The sequence below is a fragment of the Macrobrachium nipponense genome, chromosome 30, assembly GCF_015104395.2.
Source record: "Macrobrachium nipponense isolate FS-2020 chromosome 30, ASM1510439v2, whole genome shotgun sequence".
Taxonomy (NCBI): domain Eukaryota; kingdom Metazoa; phylum Arthropoda; class Malacostraca; order Decapoda; family Palaemonidae; genus Macrobrachium; species Macrobrachium nipponense.
Window position 1 is genome coordinate 5201562 of NC_087218.1, and position 10000 is coordinate 5211561.

Below are 10000 nucleotides of genomic sequence, written 5' to 3' on the forward strand. Positions count from 1 at the left end.
CTTGTGTAATGAAGTGTTATTTTTCCATTTTCAGAACGTTTTTCTTTGCAACGGTGGCGCTACAGAAGCAATCGCTCGGTGAGTACCAGTTATTATGTGCATTTAAATTATCCTTTTGGAAGGAATTTAAGTGTGTATTAGTTTTAACTGTTGACTCCCCTCCCCCCAGTGGTGAAATGCTAGGGGTACTTTTTCTCGTTTTTTATCATGGTTTTTTTTTTTCGTTAGTTCTGCATTTCATAAACATACATACACACACACACAACGTAACGCATATATATATATATATATATATATATATATATATATAATATATATATATATATATATATATATATATATATATATAGTATTTGTAACTTTTTTTAATGCCTGTGAAATTAATGGCATTTTCTAAGTCTATTCTTATTTAACTTCGTCCACGAGCTTCTTCTGAAACATTTCTTTCATAACTGTGAGCGCTTCTTATACTTTTTAATTGTCTTTTAGTGTTTTTCTCGTCAGTATCGCAGCTCCTGCAGAATAGAAAGATCTAGTTTTTTTTTTTTTTTTTTGTGCTCTCTCCCTGTATGATCTTCACTTCTTGGAGTATTTGTTGTATAGTCTTGGTGCACAATGTTCAGTTATAGAAAAAGCGCTAAAGTTCGGATTGTGTTTTAATGTTTTCGTTCGTATAGTATTTAAAATCGGGGTGCATGCAATCGTTCGTCTGCTTCGTGTTGTATTCCAGGACTTTATTCACTCCTAGCTCATATATTTTATGAAATTCATTTGCAAACTGTTCAACTCCGGACGCTCTAGCATGACCAAGTCAGTCATTTGGTCATTGTATTGTCACCCTCTTTTTGGAAAGTAGCAAGCATTTTTCTCTTATTCGTATTTGGTCAACTCCCCCCTCCCCCCATAACCTCGTTGGCTCCTTTGATGAATGAGAGAGAGAGAGAGAGAGAGAGAGAGAGAGAGAGGCTTAACGTTTGGGATAGTCAGTCTGTTTCGAAGATTTTGTTCATTTGCATTAAAGGCGACGCGATCTTTAGTTATAATGGTATGTGATGTGTTCCTTTCCTCGGAGGTTATAGGTCATCACCCACTCTCCTTTTTGTCTCCCAACGGCAATTGTACTTTTGGCTACGCGGGCAGGGTTGTTTAATTACTGACATCCCTGAGAAGTCAGAAACTTGCTTCATTTAGAATAAAAATTGCGATTCGCTGCATGTCTGATAAACAGTCAAAGTTCGCATTGACGCCCAGTAGCAGGAATTCGGTGACCTGATTTTATAATATATCGTTTGTGGCGTTTCATCAGTGTTGACAGATATGTATATACTGCACTTTCGACATCCTATTATTTTTTTTTTAGATCGTGTATTTTACATGAAAAAAAGTGGAAGGCATTATTGACGCTTTAGTATAGTTTCTGATATTCTCAAAGGAGGAAAGACACATCATTGTCTCTACTTATGCTATGTCGGTTCATGTAGGATGGAAGGGCCAGTGACACCATTTGCATTTGGTGCAAGATATCGAATGCAATACAAGTTCAAACTGAGTTTATACATCATCTATAGTATCTGGGTGCCTGCAAGTTGAACACTAAATAGGTCTACATGCTTTTGTGTTGCTTTCCTTAGACCCCAGGGACCTTCTCGCAGCTGTAATTATGACTTCGTCGTCGTCGTTGGTGTTTGACCATGCTTATACATGAGCTCCTCTGTATGTCTTGTTTATATGTATATCCATCATCCTCTCTTGTCGGCTTTTCTCACCTTCACTCTCTCTCGTTCTATCTCTCATCTCTCTCTCTCTCATCTCTCTGAGCTTCCTTTGTATGGGAATTCACATTTGAGGAGTATTAGCCCATATTATGTCGAGTCATCTGCATACCAGTACTAATTATCAATTTGTATGCATAGGGTGTTTATATTGGCATGTATATCTTTATGAACGCTCGTTTTTTATGATAATTTTATCTTCGATACTGAAGAACATATTGTTGTATTATGTCATGTATTTCTACACTATGTTACAAGTCCCTAACCGGGAAAAGACTGACTGGCTTCCAGATTCATACTCGAGCTGCTTAATCTTGCATGGGTGATTTCATTCACTTTTTTCACAGTAATTTGTGTACCTGTGTGTGTGTGTGTGTGTGTGTGTGTGTGTGTGGTTTGTATGAAGCTTTCTTAAACGTATTTATTAGTAGGGAGTCCGTTGCTGTTCAGTATGAATGAATTTTGAGTAAGTTTTGGCGCCTGTCACGATTTGAACTGAATCAACCACTCGTATGTATTGAATGCTTTTGGGACATGGCACGTTTGTACTATGCGCATTAATGTGACAATTAGAGGTAACAACTTGTTCATACATAATGAAAATACTATTTGATAAAACATTTTTTTTATGTCATATCTTAGTGAATATATATTTTTTAGCTTCAGCGACAGATAGTTAAGGTCTGTCATTTTCATGAAGCATGAAGTGTTTTAGTGGCGTTCATATAATCACTTGAGCCGACATTTTGGGCGAAAGTAATCTAGTAGTAGGTGGGCGGTTTATTTTTGTGGGTAGGTGGGTAGCCGCCCACCCAGTTAACCTGTTACGTCCAGGCCTAGTGTTTTTGAACTTGAAATGATTTGGCTCATGTTTTTGGGATCATGATTCACACTTAAAAGTGATAACAAACAAAAGTGAACAGTAGTGAATGAGATTAAACTTTATTTAAAGCATGTTTTTTATAATAGACTCACTTGAACAGCTTTTGATAAGGACTATATAAATGATTCTGGACTGTGCTGCAGCAACCTCTTTCTATATCCTTTTGCTGTACCTCCGTTCATATTCTCATTCTTCCATCTCACTTTCCAACCTCTCAGACAGTTGATTCATAGTGCTTCTTCTTCAACTGCGCTGAGGTTTCCTTCCATCTCGCCGGAAACGGACCAAAAACAAGGCACACAAATTGCGTTAGTAGGTGGAGCTCCAAGGTGCCCAATGAGGTAGAACCTCTCTTCTTCACCCCCCCCCCCCCCCCCCCCCCACCTCCCCCACAATCTCCCCACACGTTTCCCAAGGCGGGTGTTGGAGAGGGGGGGGGGGGGTGGAAGGCAGGTGTTGGAGATGGGGGACAAAGTGGTGGCGATGATAGCGATGGCGTTTTGTGTGAGATGAAATCGGTTGAGGCGGGTGGGTTATATGGTTGGGGGGGGAGGGGAGGTGGGGGTGGGATCCCAGTCCTAGAATTTACTCCTACATCAGCGTCTTTGTGTTTCTTCTCACGAACTAACATAAATTGTTAAACGGAATTTTAAATACTGACAATGTAAACAACCAAGTTGGAATTTTAAACGACGTCTTTACATCGTGCCTAAATATTTGTGCTCCGGTTGGAACGAAAGAAATCGTTCGTCCCCCTATTATAGGGGCGCCCTGGATAACAGATGCTATAAATAAAGCGGGACACGAAAGAAAGAGACAGACTGAAAAGTGAGTTAAAAAATCCAACTTTTAACATCTCTCTGAGAGAAAAACATAAAGACCTGAAGAAGAGAGTCAATTCAAAGTTAGCTGGAAGCCGTAAGCAGTATTACAAAAGCGAATATCAGAAAGCTAAAGGCAACGTTTCTGCTACTTGGAAAATAAAAAAAATATGCTATTTAATGGACAAAAAACAGATAAGAGCTCTATGCCATTGCCAGCAGTAACTGATGTACACTCTAAGGCTGAAAAATTCAATGATTTTTTCGCTGAGGTCGGGAAAAAAAACTTTCGAAAAAACCCAAGAGGAAATTAGGAAATATAATATTCCAGTTAGAGAATGAGATATTTATAAGCCTACTCCTGTTGATTGTAATACTGTCATTTTAATTATAAAAATCCTAAAAACACAAATGCCTTTGGATCTGACGGGATTAGCTTGCGTTTCATTAAGGATGGGTTATACATTATTGCATTTTACCTTATAGCTATAATTAACACATCTATAGCCACTAAACAGTATCCGGAGATATGGAAAAATCCCCATGTAATTCCTGTTTATAAGAGTGGAAGACGTCTCCAATTATCGTCCTATATCTTTGCTACTGATATTGTCAAAAGTTCTGGAAAAAATCATTGCTATTCAATTAACTGATTTTCTAGAGACAAATGGTCTAATCTCACAAAGTCAACACGACTTCAGACCAAAATTATCAACTGAAACGGCTCTATTAAAGATACCAGATAAGAATTATAATAACATGGATAATAAAAAGTCTCACTGCTCCTTTTACTTGACCTCTCAAAAGCCTTCGACAGCGTGAATCACAATATATTATTTGATAAATGTACATCACTGAATATAGATACACTCTGCAATTACTTACATAACAGATCCCAGTCAGTTAGAATGGGCCAAATTGTGTCTTCTCAAAAAATTGTAGTTTGGTGTACCCCAGGGCTCTATTCTTGGCCCAATACTCATTGTAATATATGTCAATGATCTGGTAAAATCACTACCCGGCTGTTTCGTCATCCAATACGCCGACGACACCCAGATCTTAATTGAAAGAAATGTAAATGAAATAGACGAACTAATTCATAGGGCAGAATACATACTAAAGAAGGCCAAATACTACTTCTTAACTAATGGTTTGCTTCTTAATAAAAAAAAAAAAAAAACACAATTCATTTTAATAGGTTCCCGACAATATATATCATAAATTGGAGACAATGTGCGAATAGATTTTAATGGAAATATGATAAAACCCATGAAAGCTGTAAAAAATCCAGGTGTTTATTTTGACAGATATATGACGTTTGAAACGCATATAGATGAAATTTATAAGAAAGTGATGGGTACTTTAATTTATTTAAATAGAGTAAAAGATTCATTTGATTCTTCTACGCGTAAAATAGTTGTTCAGTCGCTGGCTATGAGTATAATCAACTACTGTTTAAGAATTTGGGGAGTAACTGGCCCTACACAAATGAAAAGGTTTCAAAAACTTCAAAACTTTGCCGCCCGAGTGGCTATTGGTAATGTAAAAAAACATGACCATATATCCCCTTACCTCAAAAAATTAGAACGGTTAAAGATAAAAGACAAATATACCATAGATGTTTGTAATCTGGTATTTAAAACAACACGAAAAATAACTCCTGAATGGTTATATAATTTTCCAACAGTACACACAGTTAATGGGGTTTCTACTCGACAGCAGGAAAATCTGGATGTAGAAAGGGCGAAAACAGAGAGAGGCTCCCGGAGCCAGTTTAGTATTCGAGGCCCAGTATTAGACAATAAAGTACCTGACACAATTAAACAAAAATCATCTCGCGCCGCTTTTAATGTACACTTGAAGAAACTAATTTTAAATGGTTCCGATTAGTGTAAGTTTTACTGAAGGCTATGCTTAATTGTCATATTAAAAGTGCTTTTGAAGGCGCTACTGTCCTTTTATAGATATTGGAGTTAGTTTTAGTTAATACTTATTGATAAGATGGCTTTTATTTACAAATTAAGATATCCTTAGTCCTTTATAATCTGGTATGCTTATTTGTTTTACTTTGTGTTATTTTAATACTATTTGTACATGACTTGTTTTTAACACAAATTATGTGGTCTATGAGAATGTATTTTAATATTCAAGAAGAATAATTATTACTCATTATATTTTGAGTAAATACTCTCTAATTTTATGATATTCTTTTATTATTGATGAATTTTATTAATTGCTAAAGTTTTAGTCGATTTTGTTGAATCTTAAGCAAATTTTTGTATGCCTAAAATAACAAATATTTTAACTATTTGTAAGATGATTTTACTAATCGTAGTTTTATATTTTATGAATACCCAATGTAAATATTGGAAATAAAGAATTATCATTATTATTATTATTATTATTATTACTCTCTCTCTCTCTCTCTCTCTCTCTGTGTGATTTTGCTCCCTTTAGACGACGATCATTTTGTTTATTGATCAGCGAGACCTTTCGCGTCGCTTTAATCACGCAAGGCCACGCATCAAGTTGGCGTGGTCGGTTGGTCTTGGCGTCCCACCTCGATGACCGCGAGCTCAGTTTCTCGTCCATTCCCATTGAGGGGTGGATCAGAGATTGTATTCCTGGTGATAGAAGTTTACTCTCGACGTGGTTCGGAAGTCACGTAAAGTCGTTGGTTCCGTTGCTGAATTACCACTGGTTCCATGGAACATAGAAACACCATACAAACAAACGAAGGACGTTCCAACTGTAGTTTCTGAGATATCAAGAAAAACCTCATGTTCCATTACCCCCTTTTGAAAAGAGGATATAATACATTATTAGATTTATTACGTGTGAGACCTTTGTCCTTCCAGTAATGACGTGATTCTTTTATAAAAATGTGAACTATTATTACACGATAGAATTATATCTTTTCGTTTCTCGATGCCTTTGACTTTTTTGAAAGATATCTTTTACTCTTGCTCAGTTTGTAGCTAGGTGAGAGAGAGAGAGAGAGAGAGAGAGAGAGAGAGAGAGAGAGAGAGAGAGAGAGAGAGAGAGAGAGAGAATAATATCCCCATGGATCGAAATTTAGAAGATATAGGATCTTGGCTAGAATGTATATCAGTTAAGGTCTTTTAGTTTTGTTGTTTACGGAAAGCAATTAATTATTTTTTGTACACTTTTTACTGCATCTTCGAAATTGTGGTGACTTCGTTTTTTTTCGTATAGCGATGAAGAATACTTTATACTAATATCCTTCATTTTTTTCCAAAGTAATTAATTGAGACGCAAAAAAAACATACATCTCTCACAGAAAAGGAAATACATAAAAAAAGACAGGCCTTTGAAAGTGAGGTACTTTGAATTCACCTTACGTCTCGGTTAATAATCACACGACTCGTGTGAATGAAATAAGAACAGTAATGACGATCTGAGCTTTCTCCGGGAAGATGATCATCTTATACGAGAGCCTTTTTAATTAAGGGTTATCCTTTATCGATTTCTTGCCTCACTTAGGTCTCTCCTGAAGCTCAATCTTTTCTTCCCCTGTAGGGGGTAGTGCCGTCAGTGTACCTCATGCGGTGTAATGTAAGCATTATTTAAGGTTCTTTGCAGCGTCCCTTCGGCCCCTAGCTGCAACCCCTTTCATTCCTCTTACTGTACCTCCATACATATTCTTTCTTCCATCTTACTGTCCACCCTTTCGTAACAGTTGATTCATAATGCAACTGCTTTGAGGGTTTCTTCCTGTTAATCCTTCAAACCTTGTCACTGTCAATTTCCGTTTCAGCTCTGAATGGCCTTAGTTGCCCCAGCTCTTGGCATGGATGCCCACAAAGTCTAATCTATAAATCAATCATCAAACCTTTTCTTAATGTGATTAGTCTGACATCTGGTGACCTTTGATCGTGTCAAAAACAGCCCCTCAAGGGGGAGGATCTCATGCCCTAGAGTGAGTGAGTTAGGTTTGCAGCGCCCTGGGAATTGGACCATTGATCGAGATCTGGAGGAATGGGAACGTGTAATACAGTAGCTGTTGTTATGATTACTTATAAGTAGCTTTTTAAAGATCCACCAAGTCCTCGATAGTTCTGAAACTGGTCGAAGTAATTCTACCAAAGACTTAAAGAAAACAAGAATTGCGCTAAGTTTCTTCGGCGCAATCGAGCTTTCTGTACAGTTTATAATAAAGGCCACCGAAAATAAATCTATCTTTCGGTATGATGCTGTATGAACCTTGCCCCATGAAACTTTACCCACGGCCCGATGGTGGCCTCTCCTAAATCGTTGCCAGACGCACGATTATATCTAACTTTAACCTTTAATGAGTTAAAAGCTACAAAGGTTAGAGGGCTGCAATTTGGTATGTTTGATGATTGGAGGGTGGATGATAAACATACCAATTTGCAGCCCTCTAGCCTCAGTAGTTTTCGAGATCTGAGGGCGGACAGAAAATGTGCAGACGGACAGACAAAGCCATCTCAATAGTTTCATTTTACAGAAAACTAAAAGCATTGTTATTTGAGAAAGGTTGTCAGAACTAATTTCAAATTAAATAACGTGGATTTTCCTTATACTAATATAATTTATACTTGCTGTAAACGAAAGCAAGTGATTGTGAGTTACTTACGGGTTAATATCGTATTTTTATATATTACGACAACAAGAGATTACTGCAATAACACAGACAAACTTATCGAGATCTGACGAGTATCTAGCTAAGGGCCGAGTTGATGAAGACTAACTGTGTCTGTATTTTTGTCATCTTCCTTTCATTTTAATCTCTCATTATCTCACATTCTCGGAGATGAACTATTAAAGTACGAATTAAACGCTCCTGAAATGGTGATCGAATTATATTAACTGTTTTAGGTAACTATCGATTCTGGCAGAAATTTGTTTTGAAATTTGAAAATTGAGTCGAAACAGAAGACTCATGATGATTTCTCTTCACCAGATTAACTTGCAACTGTTTTCTTGGTGGAGAATGGCCCATTTGGTGCTTCGATTAGAATGAAAATACAATGCTTTTGTACAAAGAATTTTTTTTTAAGTCATTTTTTTTTATTTGAAATTCATGCAAGAATAAAATATCAGTAGGGCGTTATTGTTTCTCATGGATCTGAAATCAGTCCATATACAATAAACAAAAACAAAAAAATGTGATTTGCATATACTTGTATTCAATGCCATAATTTGACATTCACAAATGAATTGCATCATCGTTAGAGAGAGAGAGAGAGAATAGTGTTGTATGCCTAGCGTTTTGTAACGTAGGAAGGGATTCCCTTTAATAACTTTTTAATAAGTTTGGGACGACAACAATCTTTTTCTTATCTTGAACAAACCCAGTACAAGTTTTGGAGGCTGTCATACGGGAACTTCTTTCCTTCCTCCCTTTTTTCCTCAGGTTTGGTTGTAATCACTCTTGATTATAAGGTTGGAGACAGTTGTGCCTTTTTCCTTTTGTATAATCTTCTTTTTACCTGGAAAAATTCACATAATATACACCGACTTTCCAAGTGTTTGTTTGATATTACAAATTACCTGATGTTCCATAGTTATTCTGATACTGGAACTGAGAGTCTTACGTGCTCGTTGTGGTAAAATTTCAAACTGTGTCTAGGAGGTAGCGAAAGGTTTATTTTAGCTAGTCGTGTATTTACTTTCTTGCATATGCATATTAATACTCACATGAAGTATACATACATACCTATATATGTATATGTATATATATATATGTACCATATGCATAGATAGATAGATAGATAACTGGATAGACAATTTTTTTAGATATATTCCTTAACGGAAGGATTGCTATATGACCAGATCGAGTGAGATAGTATATTATTCCCCTGCATCCTTGGAAAAAAAAAATTTAAAAAAAAAAAGCAAAAGCGTATCGTGATAATCACAGGCCTTGGGAAAGAGTTTGGCTGGGGCTTATTGGAGCTCGGAAATTGAGAGGCTTAAAGGAGAGTGGATATGGAAATTGACGGCCACTGGGTTTGTGTGTCAGGCCAGCGGTCATTGTCAGTCCCGGAGGAATCGGTCATCGGGTTGCCCGGGCTAAGTGAATGATAAAATTTGGCAATGCAGATCTAGGCCCTTCCTGCAAATATTGGTTATGGGTGGGAATGCATTGCCTTTTGACTGAAATGCATGGTGTGCTAATGATTGCGCATATGAATGCATGCAAGATTTGTATGAAAGGAATATGGTCAGTGCTATATACGTATTTGTGAGTCCGTGCTCACGCATGTTTGTGTATTTATGTATGAGAGAGAGAGAGAGGACGCATTCTTTTGTGTTTAATCACTAAGACATCAAAATAGGCGGTATTTTCAAAGTAAGCCTGTGTCACAGTGAACATTATTCTCCATGGTAACTAGTAAGTGAGCGATGTGCGATGGTGTAGTACCGCGCCATGAAATTGTGATGAATTTGAGCGGAGCTTGTTGGCATTGTGTGTGAGTGAAGCAGTTTTCAAATTCTGGTGTCTTTTTTCTGATGGCCTTTATTTCAACTCTGGATAG

At 36.9% G+C, this 10000-nt stretch overlaps 1 long non-coding RNA gene across 1 annotated transcript in view; it reads left to right on the forward strand.

The window, feature by feature from the left end:
* The first annotated feature begins 42 nt into the window (after positions 1–42).
* LOC135202239 (uncharacterized) overlaps positions 43–10000 on the forward strand; it is a 148484-nt gene continuing 138526 nt past the window's right edge. The window contains exon 1 of the long non-coding RNA XR_010311695.1: positions 43–78. This is a non-coding gene — a long non-coding RNA (uncharacterized LOC135202239). The remainder of the gene's footprint in view (positions 79–10000) is intronic.